Source organism: Gymnogyps californianus, chromosome 10, assembly GCF_018139145.2.
Source record: "Gymnogyps californianus isolate 813 chromosome 10, ASM1813914v2, whole genome shotgun sequence".
NCBI lineage: Eukaryota > Metazoa > Chordata > Aves > Accipitriformes > Cathartidae > Gymnogyps > Gymnogyps californianus.
In genome coordinates, this window is record NC_059480.1 from 5,145,756 (window position 1) to 5,163,958 (window position 18,203).

General features: G+C 40.5%; 1 protein-coding gene across 1 annotated transcript in view; it reads right to left on the reverse strand.

Moving 5' to 3' along the window:
- GPC1 (glypican 1) overlaps positions 1 to 18,203 on the reverse strand; it is a 315,639-nt gene that overhangs the window by 224,698 nt on the left and 72,738 nt on the right. The window contains exon 3 of the mRNA XM_050902544.1: positions 483 to 584. The gene's annotated coding sequence lies outside the window, so the exon portion shown is untranslated. The remainder of the gene's footprint in view (positions 1 to 482; positions 585 to 18,203) is intronic.

Here is an 18,203-nt window from a genome sequence, read left to right on the forward strand (position 1 = left end):
CCAAATTGATATTTGTTTGTATGACACACATATAATGATGCCAGCAAAGAACACAAGTTACAGATATCCAAGGAAGTTCATAAGAACACTTAATTCATCCATCACAGTGGTATCCCTTAGCATGTCTGTGCAAACCCTCCAATAACACTGTATATTATCTTTCTCTTCTCCCATACTCCATGAATCTCCCCGCTTTCCCTGCCTGCTGGTTTTGTTCTTTACTCAGCTAGAGGGGCTCCTGTTAGGATGCTCTTTCTCCTGTTCAGGCAGATTGCTTTGCCTTTCTAATGCTCCTCCTGATCCTGCCAGTCCAGGGAGCATGAGGCTCAGAAGAGGAACTGAACTCACATCTTCCTAAAAGCAATCACAAAAACTGAGGTGGATGAGCTTTCACTTACCTTATTTTGTATCCACTCAGCAGTGACCCACAGCCATGAAGAGGTTTTGTTTGTGTGCAATAATCAAGCAAGTCAGGAACTCACCTCAGAACTTGCTATGCAGGACTGCTTGTAGCCATAGCTCTGACTCAATGATTCATCAATTCATTTGATTGATGGGGTTGATAGAAGGTCTTAAGGGCCCTCCTGAGAAGCAAAATCAAAAGAAAATAAATCCAGATATGAAGGTGCCCTATATCTTTCTAAAGCTTCTCTTAGTTGGGAACTAAGCTCATCTACTTTTAATTTCATATAATGAGAAAGTACGGACTTACCTTAGTAAGAACATGGCAAATATTAATTAAGTACTAGAAAGTAAAAGGAATTACAATAGCTACCAGGGAGGATAAGTCTGAGAGTTTGGGGTTTAGACTGTATGAGGCTGAAAAAATAATAATAACCAGAAAGCATGGAAATTAAAAGCAGTACTTGTTAATTAGAGAATACTGAAAGCAGCAGGCTAATGAGAAATGTCCACTTTTCACCTGTGACAATGGAGACAACTCCTTCCTAGAACTAAATCTCTGGTCTTTCTGTACACAGTCCTGTTAGAGTGGGGTACTAACAACATCACTATGTTAGATCACTTAGTTTATCATATGCAAGCATCGGATGGTGCCTTAAGGTACTGAGGGTTCTCCCCTAGTGTTGGTTTTAAGCTGACCTCATGAAGCTGAAATACCCATTTGTAAGAAACTCTCTCATGGAAAAAGCTGAAATTCTATCATTATTGTTCCTACACTGGCAGAATTTCAGTGGGGACACCTGACTGACTGACTGTATCTGTGGCTTCCTTTCCAGCTGAGCTAAAGCAGTTAACAGCAACTGACGATCCGCATCACGCTTCTGGTTTCAGGCAGAAACCAATTTTATTAGGAGGACAGAGACAAACAAACTATAAATAAAACTGCATAAGGGCTTTACAAATCAGTGTTTTAAAAACTTAACTTTTCATCAATCTATCTGCTGCTCTGCTTTCTGTGATGCCACTTTATCTCAGCAGAGACACAGGCAGCCTGTATTCTTTTAACCTCAGCAGGCTGTCACTCGTCTTTGATATAGCAGCTGTCTCATAGCTACCACTAGATTTCAATTAAACCAGGCTATATTTAGGGTGAAAATAGGGCTATTTTAAACTGCCATACCTGCCAACTTTTATTCACTCTCAGCAGTAGTTATTTTATTTGATGTTTCTAGTTTTAAGCTGTGCCATCCATAAAATTAAAAAGATACCAGAAACTGTGATGTATTTTACATTCACATCACCAAAAATCTATCATTAAAAGCAGCACTTCTCCAGAGAAGAACACACTTAAAGATGATAAATAATAAAATGCTCTCTACTCATAGCCAGGGTTGCTAGCACAGACTTGCCATGGTGGGACAATACAAATGATTCTCCGGTGCCAAGGAGAATTAAACTCAATACATTTTTCACTGATCGCAGGGGTCTATCGCTAACACTGTTAGTGCTTCCATGGAAAGAAATGGCGTGTGGGATGTCACTGTAACACTTTCATGTTGTCTGACACAGCGCTCTTGTCTTAGGGAGAGATTATGTGATTTGGGGTAAAATAGTTATGTCTCCTTGTGTTTTCACTTCAGACGGTCATCCCTTTCCTCCTTCTCTATCAATATTACATCGTTCATATTTCATCAGCAGGTAACATGCAAAAGCCCCATTAACAGACTGACTGCAACCCCCATTCCCCTCCGTTATGGTGGGGCGCACTTTCCAAAATACTGTAATGCTCAACCTGTGGTCAGTGTGGTCCACTAACTGTCATAAAAATTCTGTTATATGTACACGCATATGTAAATGCATGCATGCACGCACACATGCTGTGACGCTAACCTGGCATTAAGAGCACATCTCTGTTCTAAAACGTGTGAAGAACCCATATTTTTAGATAATGCAATTACCTGCATGAAAATGATGGTGCACATTTTTATGTGAACAAGAAAGAAAATCTTATTTGAGTCATCTAAAATTTAATAGGCTACGAACATAGCTAAAGCAAAAGATAACTCTCTCATGCAAAAGCCGGCTCATAAACAGTCTATAATTACACTTGCTGCCTTTTGGTTGAAGGCATGGACTTTATTAAGTGCAAGGGCTGTTTTTCTGCAAGAAAGCTTATTGGAGAGTGAATTAAAACAAGCATGATCGCATCCTGACATGCATAAAATGCTGATTGTCTCACTTGCCTTACATGCCAAGTGCTTACTCGTACAAGGTATTTGGAGCTGTCAACGCCAGCTGAACTCAGCGAGACAGAGAGGTGCTCAGCACATCTTAAAAAACCCTTGGCATCGGGAGCAGGCCTCAGATACACTTGATGTTTGCCAATAAAACGTATCACGGGAACAATGACAATTACAGAGCAACTATTTGTGCAAGCATTACTGGAACTCCATACCATCCTTCAGAGAAAGGACGCTGGCAAGATGGAGGGGGGTTGCAAAAGAGCTACAGCTGTGGCTCAAAGACTGCAAACCTACCTGACACTGAGAGACTAAATAAAGCGTACCTGTTTGGCTCATTAAGTGCAAAATACAACATGAAAACAACACCATTTAAAGGGTCAAACAGAAACACTCAAAAATAAGAATGCCAGAATGGTTACACCTATAACCTCTGCAATACGTTCTGCCATAGCCTTTAGGTATGTATGTTTGGGTGTATTAATCATCTGCTTCAGCTGGGGCATAAAATGGACAGTGCATACGCATTGGGTAGTTATTCAACGTTTCGGTTTAACCTTGCTCTTCTCAGCAAGGCCCCAAACACTGCCTTGTTTGCTGTACTTCAGCCAAGCTCAGCTTTGAAGGCAGAACAATTAATTTTTATTATTATTTTTTTAAAATGGCAAGATGGTATCAGAGCACTTCAAAACATCACAGAATTTATTTCCACAACAAAGATATACCTTTCCAAATGCTCATCAAGGCTGCTTTTTTTTTTTTTAACCATTAAAAACAAACAAACCAAAAGATGTGCTTCCCTCTGCTTATTCTTGCACATGACTGAATCATTTTGGCTGAAACTTACCAAAAAAAAAAAAAAAAAAAAGCCATAATCAGTCATTTAGCTTGGAAAATAACCCTGACCGGAAAATCAACCTAACTGGTTCCAGTTTGGCAAAATGATAAGCAACTGCGAAAAGAATCCTACAGTGAGAAGCATCAGGCAACCATTACATATTCCCAAGACTGTTAAAGAGTGAGTTTAGTGCTAAGTGTGTATGTGGAGAGGGAATTTCTCAAAGCAAAGATCTTCATTACCTGGGAGATAAAGGCATAACAAAAACCTTTGAATGGGAGCAATTCAGATGAGATGAGATACTTCTTTTTTTAACCACCAGGGAAGCAGATACGAGAGCAGCCCATTCAGGGATGTGTTATAATTTCCATTTCTTGAAGTTTTAAAATCCCTAGCAGACATACATCTAAAAATACATTGGTTCTAACAGATGCTGGGAGATCAATGCCAGAATCTTCCAGTGCAGTGGCCGCAGCTGTGTAGGATGGTCAGCTACAGAATCCCTTCTGCCCCCAAATGCTACTCTTTCCACAGGGAACACACTGAATAACCACCACTGTCTTTTCAAGTGGATGAGATTTTTTTCTAAAATGTATGGCTACTGCTTTTTGAGTAGTCAGAGGTCTTCTAACTTTTTTCACCTTTTGATATGTATGCCAAACCTTTCCTTTTACTAGGAGCAATGCCATAACAGTGGCTGATCCACACAAGAAATGGGTGCAGAAGATTGCCTACCGAGGTTTCAGAACAGTTGTAGTGAGTAAGAGCTTAGTAAGTGCTTAAACTATCTACTCAAAACTCACTCCCTGCTTCCCAAAATTTTGTCCGTGTCTCTGGAATCACATACAGACACACAGCAGTTATTCTGCAAAACCGCATGGCTTCCCACAGCTCCTGCTCTAGTATTAACCAGTGCAGCTGACTGAAAACTTGTCATCTGTTTTTCAGTTCGATTACCATTATTTCTGCCTCTGCTGGCTTCCTTTTGCTGGAGTTTAGGACCATCTCTTATCTTTTACCTTTGTTTGGCAATATTCACAGATTCTTCACCTTTTGCTATAATTTAGAACCATTCCTGATGTCTCAGAGCTTGTGCAGTTTAAAATATCTGTGTGCTGGTTGCCAATTTTTCGCCTTGCTCCTTATTGTGAAGCTGACAAGGAGCACAGCAAAACTGACACAGCAAGGCACAGAGATCCTGCGGGAATGGCTAAAAATCGACAAGTGATAGCAGAACAAGTGGCAGTGACCAGGTTTTGACCCTGAGATCTGATTTCACATTTAATGTTCCTTGAGATGATGTAGGAATAAACAGATATTTTGGTTTTACTCCTTTTTGTGATCTCTGTTATAGGAATATGACTAGTTTAGACCTGTTGCTCAGAGGAGTCTCAGTTTTGCTGGGATTATTTGATAGACCCTAGGCTCGCTCTTACTTCCTAGAGCTACAGCAACAAATATATGCAGGAGGCCGGTGGGCCAGAGAAAATCTGACTTGATGTGATGGTAATGAGGGACCAGGCAGAGACAGCGGAAGATCAGTTTTGCTGGCCCGTTGGAGGCCCATTAGTGTGCCGGGAACAGTTTGAGGCTTTGGCACCAAGCCCCCAGCGCCTGCCCCATCAGCACACTGGGCTGTCAGAGTGACAGGGCTGGGGGGCTCGTTGGGGCCCCTCAGTGCAGAGGAATCTCACTATAGAGACAGGTCAGGGCCCAGACTCCTTGTGCTCTGCCTGCCTGGGGACACCTGGACAAATGCAGAGAGGACCTATTTTTGTCACTGTATATAAATAGTAGCCACCCACTGCAAGCACTGTCTTTGTTCTTCCCTACCCCAGCCCAACACATAACACTTCCACAGCAGTCTGACCTTAAATCTCAATTCACTCCCAAATCCCAAGGGAGAGGGAGCTCTGTGAGGACTCCAGGAGATGGGTCATGAAATTAGCATTTTTGTCTCATTAGCTTTTGAAAGCAGCAGTTACAGCACAAGGGACTTGGCCCGGTGATGTACCTACATATGCACAGCATGCTCCTACTAAACCCATTAGAGCACAGCATCTGCCTAGAGTACATTTTTCTGGCCAGAACCCATAATATTATCTCTGCTGTGTCCCAAATCCAAAATCTGATTTTACACCTACTGTTCTGGGAGATGCTGCATGAATAAAGGGATATGTCATTCTCACTCCTTTTGCAGATGGAGCCACTCTGGGTTCCACTCCAGTGCCGTAGGACCCACGGGCCAGTTTGGTGATGATGTGGGGACCGAGGGGACAGCAGAAGCCCAAGAGCACTGGTGGGGGTAAGGATGGATAGGCAGCGAGACAAAAGGAACACAGAAGGCAACAGCAGTAGTTTTGGGGTAAGGAAGATAAATGGGGGTGCTACCTAGAAGGCTACAGTAACAAAGATCAGCTATGAGAAGTCTGACTGTTACCACACCAAGCTGCACACATACATATATATGTGTGTGTTCAGAAGTCTCTTCTTAGCCACATCTGCACTCACTTTCATAAACGGCATACGTGGACGTGGAGACCGATGCAAAGAGATAACACTGCAAGCTGTGCTTGCATTAGGGCTAAAAGTTTAAGCACAAGGTCCCAAAATGAATGTCCAGTTTATAAAACTCTTTCATCTGGATGTTAATTTGGCAATAACCCCTACAGAGAAAAGAGCTTTTGTGACAGCTTGTAAAGCTATCAGCGCCTCCGCTAGCCGATACAAACGGCAGCATGCTGCAATTGGTCTCACCAAGTATGTGTAAATATTGTGGATACATTTGTTGCTGTTGTCACGGTGTGTTAAACTTGCTTAACTGTGCAGCCCACCATCATCTTGCATGGAGATCACTCCCTCCAGATTCTCTGTGTGTACCTGCAACGTCAGAAGGAAAGCTGATAGCTAATGTCCCTAATGTAGGCCCTGCTTTCCACAGAAGGTTGGAGCAGATGAGGTCCCTTCCAACCTACTCTTTTCTATGATTGTGTAAGAAAGAGAAGGATCAAGATTTTAAGTTATTTCTGGGAAATTGTGTAGAAAAAAATGTGCAGAATACACAGTTCTGGATAAATCCAGTGAAAAAAAGACCAAACTACCTTGTTCTGCTAATGTTTCTAAACAGTTACAAAATTTGATCAACACATCTAATAGGGCAGACAGTACCTAACAGCTGTCAGTAATTATTTAGCCTCTGGCTGGCTTGCTTATCCTGAAAAGATTAAAGAAGCTGCAAATGTACTTCACAGTGGAGACAAGGAACTAAATAAGATTATTAGCCTTTATGAGAATGAACACTTCACCAATAAAAATGACATGGGAGAGCTCAACTCTATTTCTTGAACAAAAAGAAGTCACTATTCTTTATAAACTTAATATTTCACAAATGCCAAGATTATGTATCTTGGGAAGAACCATGGGATCTAGTTAGCATCACAGAAACTGTATTCCCCAGACGTAGTCATAGATACTGTCTGTGATGCAATATATGAGAACTACGCATGAATGCACATGTTTTGCCAGGAGATGCAGAAACACCATTCACAGGAGCTGTCTATGCTTAACAGTTTCTTAAACTATGGTACAGAGAACAGCAGTTATTCTCAGAAACCCATTTGCATTGTTTTGCGTAGTGGATATCTGTCATTAATCTGATGGCAACATTTGGGGCTGTCTATTTTACTACTACTCTGACTGTTAGGAGTAAGATTGCCATTAGCACAAGTTTACTTCTAAACATTGGTATATGCTGAATCCCATACTCTGAGGAAGATTTATGCCAAGATTTTGGGTCAGACAGTGACAAATACTGTATTCCCCCTACAGCCAGAAGAAGCCAGAGCAGAGAGATGGAAATGGATGGAAAACGGTCAGCAGGGAATCTAAATGATTAATGGATAGATGGCTCTGCCAGGCAGTACCATACTAAAGGTTAAGCCTGGTTTTAAATGAGAGACCACACATTTAAAGCACCTCCCTCTACTTAAAGCTTATTACGGAGCTCTACGAAATCAGTGGATTGCCTTTCGATTACATCTCAGAGACTGCAAACATCCCAGAGACAGGGTCTTTCCTCTTCTAAGTATTTGCACAGCATGTAGGACCAGAAGAACTATCTTTGTTGGGAACTCAGGACTATAATGAAATACAAACAACAGTTACCAGGAGGTAGCTGCTCAGTGCGACTGTTATGTTAGGCAAGCATAATATTTTGTATTAACTGAAGAGAAAAGTGACATTGAAAACAGCTGAATTAACCCACTATTAGAGGTGTGCATTCCACACCGCACTGTGCTTCAAGGAATTTGTGAGCTGAACACATTTCTTGGTTACCTACTCATGAAATTTTGACGTCAGAGTACAATAGCATTAAATATTAACTGATTCCCAAGAGGGCTTGAGATTATTTCTTTCTAAATAGGCTAAAAAACCTACAGTTAAAAATTATAGCTGAAATTTTAAAACTCAGCAAGTAACTTCAAGTTACAGTGAATAACTGGAAGACCAGAGCTGATGGGAAATTATCTTCCTTGGCTTCTTGTCATCCTCTCTTTCATTGTTTCCCTCTTACTAATACAATGAATGGTGGGTGACTGTTGGTATTCAGGTGGGTATAATATGTAGCACCTTAGGAACTGTAATTTAGCATTAATTAGCATCCACTTTAGATAAAGTTAATGGCCAAGATAGTTGTCCATTAAACAAATGAAACTTGCAATTAGAGTCTAATTGTCAAAGGAAGAGTGTAAAGAGAGTATCTGACAGTTTTTATGGTTTTTTTTTCCTTAATTCAGATTAAAGCTTAAATCAATAACCAGATATAGCATAAGTTTTGTGGTTTGGTTTTGGGGTTTTTTATCTTTTACATAGAGCAAAGTTAAATGCACCGGTTTTCTTTTAAGTTTAAATCTCACAAGGAAATAACTGCTAGCTGAGCTTAGCAAAATGTTGCCATATTTGTGGAATTCTAATTAAGAAGCCCCAACCCAAAACAATTCTCTCCCCTCTGTTTAAATAGAAGGTTGGTGCATATCGAACTCTGTCATCAGCTATTATTCAAATTGAAATAGGTCAGGTCCCTGAACACCTGTAAATTAGCCTGGAAATTCCCTCAATTAATGAAACCTTCTCTGCCTGAATTTATCCTGCCTTCCCCATAACGCTTGGACAATCATAGCTGTAGCATGTAAAATTAATCTCATTCTGTTACTTTCTGTGGAAGGGCATTTTGATTGTGCTCTGACCCCTGAGAAAAAGTTTAATACTTGTTCATTCTCCTCCACATTTTGCTCAGCAGATGTCCAACTCCTGCAGTCCAGACCAGCAGGCTTGAGTTGACAGTCACCGGGCCTGAAGAACTGGACTGCACAGCTAAGACCTGAATTTGCAGTTCCCCACAATGCATGTCCTTAAAGCAAGATGCTTACACTGGGTTAAAGAGAAACCAGTGTAAACCAGTATCTTATTTTCTGACTGCCTCTATATCGACACAGCCAGTTTCATATTTAATTTACTTTGAAAAATAATTCTTGTTCAAAAAGTCCTTCAGTTACTTAAAACTATCAGTTGTTCTATTCCCTTCATCCCTTTCTAGTGGCTTGTACATAAGGTTTGTTCTGGAGCACTGCATTGTGCTGCAGGGTGCCATCGCCCCTGGGATTTATAGGCAATTCCGACCAAGCAGTTGTTTACCTTTTCCAGAGTTTGCTCCAGGTTTTTCATAAGGTTTAACTTTGCTGCTCTGGGTATAAGGAGTTGGGCCACTCACTATCAATGATGCTATTTGTAACTTGTTCTTAAACCGTCAGAGATATGCACTGTAGAAACTGAGAATGAATTAAGTGAATGCTCTCGATTAAATAAAATGCTGTCAGCTTCAAATGATAACACAAGTGGCACAGTGATTAAAAACAAACAAAAAAGGTGCAATGCAAGTAGCTGAAGTTTAGTGGTGGATTAAGTTAAGCACGTACATAGCACCAGCTTCTCTGCTACTGTTTTTGACTGGGTGGTCTTCAACCACATGGAAGAAAATGCTCATCTGCACTTACTGCCAATGTTCAAATCCCATAGCCAGGATAAAATAGTCATATTTAAAAAAATGTACAGGGACAGGAAAGGACTTTGTTGAAATACTGGGCTAGGATCAGAAAAATCCGTCTTACCCTCAGCCTGTACAGAGTGCGGTTTCCCACCAGGTGAGATAAGTGCATCACTGCCTGCAGCCTCCCTCACCTATACTGAGGCCGCCTTGGCCCCAGCCTGGCTCTGCTGCAGACTTCAAAAGGGACTTCGGCCAAGGCTTTCTGTTTGCTGCTCAGTCTCCAGTCATGAGCACCACGATGCCCCCCTTCTCCCGTCCTTACCCCTTCTGTTCCCAAGTTTTTACACTGCAGGTACCGTCTCTGTCTTTGTGCTGGCAGACTCCTTCTTCCAACACACTCCTGAAATGGAATTTGCACCCTCGGGCCCTAATTCAATCATGTTCTGCCAAAATCTGGTGTTGTAGATAACTGCTGCAGGAAATTATCAAAGTGCTCAGTCTTCAAGGAAGACTCAGTTCTCCTCACAAGAAAGACACTTGTCCTTTCCCTTCTCTTCTAAATATTTGAAATGCTTTATTTTATCTAAGTGAACCTAGGTTAAAAATGAGTTTATATATAGATATGGATATATGCATATATATAAATATAATGGCCCTAGGGGAGCCATCAGACATGAGCTGAGAACACACGTGGAATGGTTTAAGATGTTTCCTCCGGTCAGGACCCAGCTGAAACAGACAAAGTGTACTCGCATGATGTGAAACAAGCTAGTTTTAAGTCACTTTCACTGACCGGAGATGCCCCTAAATCTCTTTAATGGGGTAGTCAGATATGCGATGAAGTTAAAAGAGCATGTCTAATTTACACCCCTGGGCTCATACACAACATCACTGAACTCAGACCACACCGATCAGCTGGTTATGGAAGGAGCTGCATCTGACTGGGCTGCACTGCACCATGCAAGCAGAGTGCTCACACTGACCTTCACTGCAAAAGTGCTCCTTCTCTGCAACATAACCAACTGCTGCAAGGACAGCTTATCCCAGGCAGTGTTATTTCTAGACAGGCTGTGCCAGAATAGCAAAAATCCAAGAGTTTAAGAAATGTAGAGCATTTTGCCTAGGAACTGTCACTCACTTGAGGTTCACCCTGCCCCGTTTAGCTGCTGTTCCCATCTGTACCCTCTGTTTGGTTTTCCGTTCATGTTCTGAAACTGAATTGGTAAGCAGAAAATTTTAGTTACTGAATAAACTACTGCCAAAAATCCCTAAAGGATACACTGAAGAGCAATGAGGTTGCTGTGTGATAGGCAAAGAGCAACTTCCTGTCCAGAGAAACTCAGTGCAGTTTCCCACTGGTGCGGTTAGAAGGAAAGTCCTTCACAGCTCCCCAGGGAAGCTGTAACCCATGGCTCATGGGGTCACACACACCCCACACTCCCCATGCCCATTCTGAGCGTGCAATTAATTTCATTTTGCACTTACTGGTTTCCAATCCTTCCACCCGCTTGTAGTTCCTGCCTTGTATTTGGTCTAGCAATCACCAGTTAGGTCTGTTTTACATCCAAAATTTTGCCGTTGAATGCAGCACATCTTTAAGAAACTCTTGATCAGAAGACACAAACACCAATGTCCTTAGCAATGTTTCTCAGTGGTGAACTGCTCCCACTTGCTCAAAATGCATGCTTCGTTTCTAATTTCATTTTGTCTACCATTAGCTTCCAGCAATAGGTTTTCATTATGTCCTTCTTTGCTGGTTTAAAGAAATCTTTACTAGATGGTTTTCCCCCTCCATGAAGACACTATCCATTAAACAACTCTCCCCTCTCTTTTTGATAAGCTAAATACACTGAATTCTCATATACACACACTTATTCCTAATTGCTGTCTTCACTGCAGAACCAAGAAAACCTTGAATCTAAAATTGTAATCTTCCTTCCCTGTAGCTTTCCAAAAAGCTCTTCTTACACAACTTCCAGTTTCTATTTAGTTTTTTTTTTTTCCATTTGAGTGCTGTCCTCTTAATTTTCTTTATTTGGAAGAAAGATAGCCCTTCTGAACCATCATTTCTGGTTGGGACTGCCATGTATTTGCTCATGAGCCTTAGCATCTACATACTAGCCCCAGTTCCAGCGTTAAAGTTTTTCTTTCATAGCAAAGTCCAGACAGGACTATCCTGTGTGATGCTTCTTGTATTAGAAAAACAGTCAATTGTATGGTGTAAGCTACATCTCTTCTGTATATGTCACTGCAGGATGCTTACACTCCCAAATACCAAAGTTTTAGTTGTGTTTCCTGTAGCCATCTTTCCATAAACGTCTTGTACCAAGTTTTGCTCGTAGCCCCCAAGTCTCATGAGCTCACATGTTTAATGGCCAATGGATGTACTGGAAGAAAATCAGAGATGACTGCAAAGAGATGAGAGCATGAGAGCAACCCTGGTGTATAATCTGCAGTTCTGTAGGACTTAGGACATCTTTCCTGCATGAGATAGAGTGCAACACAGAGATCCCTGAGTTAGTGAAAGCTCGAGGCAGGAAAGAAACTCATGGTGAAGTTCTCTGGTGGCTCCTCAGCCTTGGTTTAACTGCGTTGCCCTTGGGCTGTGTGGGAATGACTCAGCTTGTTCTCGCACCAGATCTTATTAGCTCTACGACAGTGCCCAACCAACACGCATGTCCAGGTGTGAGCTTGCTCACACCCAGCCACCAGCACAGGCACCTCTGTCTTTTGATGCAGCCCAGCAAGCTTAGATCTGATCTCTCCGCGGGCATAGACAGACCCTCAGCATCACAGTCCGTTAGGTCACGCACTTGTCCAACAGGCAGCGGGTGCAGCTCCTATCCAGAAATTAAATTGAGTTGTGCCATCTTGACAAACAATCTCTCAGTGACTGATGGGATCTGCTGCCCAGGAGTCTCTGCTACATGGCTCCTACTCCTACTGTACCTGGCACCGAGAGACAGGCAGCAAGCACCAATTGTGGGTACCTAAAGGCCTGACATTATCAATATTAAAGGAGCTCTAAAAAACATACTTTGTGTAGAAACTGTCCTGAAAGGGTAGGATTTCTTACGGCTGAGACTGTCGCTTCAGACTGTGTTTTCACTTACTTCACTGCAATGCCTGAAATTTGGTTATTAGGAGCATTCAGCTTATCAGTTAAATGGATTTTTGAGTAGCTCTTCATCATCTCCGTTCAATATTGTCAGGTTTTGAGGGAAGATGTTTATAAGCCATTATATAGAGATATCTTTTATATGTGCTAAAGAGCTCTTTCTCCAAGATCTTTACACTCACACTCCAACGTATAATCAGCTTTTACAGCTATATTAAAGTCTTCAGAATAGGTGGTTGGTTTTTACAGTGGAAATCCCTGGTATATCCTTAACTACACCATTGCTCAATACAAGAGGATAGGAATAAATTTAATATAATACATACAACATTTTATCATGAGAACTGCAATTACTTTCAACAGAACAACAGTTTCCAACCAGAAAAGCTGACCTGACTGTTCTTCTCTTGGCAAATGCTGAAACCAGCACTTACACATTGCAAAATAGAAGAGAATCTCTCCTCTGACAGGACAAATTATAAAAACTAATGCTTATACTGTAAATAGCTTTAAATGCCATATAACGTGGGTGTAAATTAGGGTACCATTAGAGCTATACTCATTTACGCCAGGCCTCTAACTAGCCTATAACCCTGTGTAACTCTAGTATTAATTACTGGTGCTTTTTTAGTGAATGGTCTATTGTTAGTTCTCTCAGCAGGCGTTCTGTGTTACTGGGTGGATTGCCTCACATTCACCTGATACACTGAGAGTTATGGCATATCCTGTAACTTCCCAGCAAAGAACAGAAGTTTTAAGTGTTGTTTCTTACTATATCTCAAAATATATTTCCTTCATGTTTGTGGAAAAAGAAGGAAGAATGACAGTAGTTTAATAATACAGAGCCTTTTACTAATCTTTGCAATCAGATCTTTGGGACTTTTGCTGCGATCACACAGTGCAATCACTTTATCCAAGTGAGAAACCAGCACGGGGTATCCTGATAAAGTTCAGTACATAAATGAGCTAAGCCTGGGCATGCTACATCAGTCTTTCTGGTTGGTACTTTATTTTGATAACTACTGTATTTGTGTCCTTTCAGATAATATTTGTCTAACACTAACATAATCGATCTAATTTGAGAGTCAAATTTAACACATTTAAATCTATACCTAAACTCCATATGTTGTGTGCATTCTGCAAGTACTAACACAGCTGAATGCTGTGAGGCACATTAACAAATCTCACCTGCAATTTGCTACTTGTTTTAAAAGAACTTTGTTGTAGAAGTTCTGCAGCCAATTCACTACGTGCGTGAAGTCAGCAGAACAGCTCATTTCCTACTATAATAAGACTCCAGTCTCTGGTTGGGATGGTTGGTTGCCAGAAGAAATGGCTTTCCTAAGAATGGAAGCACACAATTGCCTTTCTTAGCTGGTCTATTATTCATTGTCAATCCAATGACCTTGCCATTTGTTTTTTCAGCATTGATTTGGAGTTTTCTTTTTCATTGAAAGGGACACATCACCTTCTCTTCTCCCTCCCCTCAGATAATTGTTTCTTTAAATTATGTAACTACTCACTTTCACAACAGCTTCTTAACTCACACTTGCACCTTTCCCTTACTTCTCCCCTGTATTTGTGTATTGGTCAGCTCCTCAACCAGCATACACTGACCTAATTCCATCGACTCTGACAAACTCACTCTAAATTGTCTCAACCGAAGTTTAGCATATGTTCCCCAAAATGATCAGGTACCTACCTTCTGGAAGTCAGGTCTATTCAAGGCCCTGCATCTTAGAACATTGAAAAATAAATCATCCAAAGCTGCTGTGCATAGATTAATAGTAATTAGGAAGGTTCACATGGTAACCAACATGGTCTTGTCAGGAAGACATGCATCTTCCAACAGTCCAAAACATATTTTTTAAATGAACTTGTAGAAGGTCTTATTTACTCCAGATCTTTTCTTTTTTCTTTTCCCCACAGCTATGTTACTTGGTCTAATAAAAAATTTCAGGTCTCCTGGCCAAGCTTTCTCATAATTAGTAATTGTGAGCGAGCTAGCTGATGTTATCCTTGGACATTCTGGTGAGACTTGGGACATAAAGCCATAAATTAGGTCACCTGTCCTCAGCAGACTCTCCATTTCCTTTCTGTATTTTTATTGCACTTCTACAAATACCCTCAGTACAGAGAAAGAAGAAAAATCATCTCATACGGAGAACTTTTTAAATTCAGGTTAAAAAAAGGGGGAGGGGGTAAAGGAATATTTGAGCATTTTATGCATCTATGCTTTCTGGGGCACCCATCAGTGAGAGGATTCCCTGATCTGTGTTTATTTTCCAGGACATCAATTTAATTTCTCTGTTTGAGTCCACTGTGTTTTCACCTATGGTTCTTTCTCTTCTTTCGGTGTTAACCAAAGTAGTGTTTTTCTACAGCTTAGGAATATATAATAATTTTCAAATATCTATCACTAGATTAAACTAGAGCAGTCATTTTGCTATAGTAGATATTTGTTTTCTTTTATAGCTTTCCTGGCTGCTCAAAGGTAATATGATCAGAACAGGAGAAGTTTTGTAGTCTTGATATTCACTGATAATTTTACTGTAAATTTTCTGCCAGTCTTCTGTTATTGCATTTATCTGCACATGTGAGCAATGAAAAAAACCCCATGAAGTATTCAATTCAATCCTGGCAGAAACAGCACAATGCCCTTGGACACTAATGCATATTGCACCTAGTAATATCATGATATGACCTGAGACTACGTTTTCTCCTTCAACACCCTCGAACAGCTCTAAGAATATGGCAAGGCGCTAGGTCTTGTTATAAACTCATTCATACTGAGCCTTCATTTCTTTCGTTCTTCAACCTCACTGGGACAATAAAGGATTGTTTCTCCCACCTTCCTCGATGTTTTAGCTCTTTTTATAGTTTTTAACTTTAATTTAATGAGGATGCCTCTCGCTAAATACTTCTTCCTTTGACTTGCTGTCCATGTGGAGGAAATGCAGCCAAGTTTGTTGAAATCAATCAACTAAATATCATGAATACACACTCACCTCTACCCCCTCACATACACAGAACAGGCATCAGCACTAGCTACCGAGACACATAATGGAAAATGGTATTTCACAAATAATGTTTTTCCTGACCCACATGAACTTGTTATGCCTGCTCTAAGTGTACTGAACTTGCTCAGAGTCTTCCCAGTGGTGTCTCTAAAGCCAAGTCAGTGTGGGTATACATAGTTTGAGAGATAATGAATGGAGAAGTGACAACTAACTGCTTAAAAATATGCATTACAAAAGCAAGCATTTCTCTAACACTGCTAAACAACATCTCTGAGATAACACTAACTTTAACAGAATCACAAATAGCCATCTCAGAAATACACAGGTTTGCCTCAGTAAAAGTGAGAGTAACATTTATTTAGCCCTTACCTAAAAAGACTAAAGGAATATCTCTGAGACCAAGAAATTATTCATAGACGGACAGGGTCGAAGTCCTTTAAAACAATGCAGTTTCCAGAACTTTATTTTATTTTTACTGACACGTTCTGTTCTGATACCAGTCTTGATCTTAATACTCAGAATGTTCCACTGCAAAAATCATCCATAAGTATTAAAAAAAAAAAAAAAATTCCCTCTCCGTAAGAAGTTTGACTCCAGTGCTTCAGTGTAACTCACAAGTACCGACACAAGAGACTTTGGCTTACTATCATTAAGAATGAATTAGAATAAACTGTGAATCCCAAAGCTCCAGTTAATAGAAGCATAAAGAGAAAATTGGCAGGTAGCAGTTAGACAGTGGGCTGAACGGCTGCCATTGACAATGCCTATAAATAGATTTTTCAAAGACAAACACATTTTATTGCATACAAACATAATGCATTTTTCCACTTTGGGCTAGTAAGATATTCTCATTTTTTAAGAAACGTGGAGAACAACCACTGAACAAGTTTGTCACGAGCAGATTCAGTCACTGCATTTTTATTCAACTTCCCATATGCTTCTCATGCCTGTTTGTCTTCGATGCAGAACAACATGCTACTGATGTGTGGTTCTAACTTCGCCTTAGATGTGCATACCGCAAAACTACATTTATAAGCACTTTTAAAAGCAAATCTTAAATGTCTCGTGTTAAGTAGAATCTGAGCGTGAACAGGGGTAGGTCATTTAGTGCAACTTCTATATAATGCTTATTCTCCAACTTGGCTTTGGCAAAAGCAGCAGCCATCACTGCAGGAGGTGCCTGAAAACAGCCGTTAAGTAGTGCTCTTAACATCCTTATTCATTAAGGCTCCAGAATAGCAGGAACGTAGAACACGTAAGTGGGATTTTCAAAACCACTTGGCATTTGTCAAACTTCTTTCCAGTGAGGTCAACAGCAGTTTTACCATTGCCCCTAGTAAGAGCATAATTAGACCAGTGCTAAAGTGCTTTCAAATGCCTAATGATGTCCACACACAACCATTAATACAGATGCAAAATGAAGACTGCCTATCCAGATACCAACAACTGCAACTGCAGATTACATTTAATTCAGATTTGGGCACCTCAGCTCATCGAAGCATCATGGAGATGGTCACAAAAGGGTATCATGCTCTCTCTGTGAAAGTCCAAAACAACCAACCTGTTGGAGTGGATTTACAGTATTTCCCTCGCTAAACCAGCCTGAGATCCAACTACACATCACGTCGTGCCTTACACTTGAATTATTCCTGCCAGCTTAAGTGGGTTAGTACAAAAGTAAAATGCTAGTGGAAAAAGAATACAGCTTCTGGTAAATCCCACTCATTTTGTAGGATGTCTGATTTCCACCACTACGGGGCATATAAGAACCTGGTCTGCTGATATTTTACTGGAAGATGTTCTCTCAAAAAATACTATCTTCAGGATGGAAGGTGCCTTGGAAGAGAAACTTGAAGGAGGTATAGGAGACTTAGGCAAAGACAGAAGGCAGATGAAAAGTGCAATAGCAGGTGGGAAAGAAGAAACAAAGATGTACTATTAAAAAAGCAATTAAAAGGAGGAAAGCAGGACTGACACGCAGCACAAAGCAAGGATATGAAGCAGAAAGAAGCAGGTCTCTTCGGCAACCTTTTTGTTGGTGCTGGTTTGCAAGCAAATATGTTGATTTAGTGAGCTTTAGAGGAGGTTTTGTTTGTGCATTTGTACCTTTCAGAAATCAACAGCTTTCAGCCTTAAAGTCTGAGCTAAATTCAAAGGCTTTAGAACACAAGCAATAAAAAATGACATATAGCAAAGAAAGGAATATTGTGTTGTAAGGCTCACTACACCATGCAGACAGATATAATTACTCAAGTTTCAATATATGACCAATCTTAGAATAGCAATATTAAAAGAAAGATAAAATGAGTGAACGTCACTGAAAAATCCCTGTAGTTACACTTCTGTGCCAAACAAAGCTAGAAACCAAAGGGTCAGATGCTTTTGTTTGGAAGTGATGTTGTAAGCAAAGAGTTTAAGGCCAGCTACACCTGACTTCTCCTTTGCTGTACTGAAGCAAATGATTGTAAGAAATTTACACCATACATCAAGCTTACAGAAAAGCCACAATTCAGGCAATAATCCTGTAGGTTTCCATTAC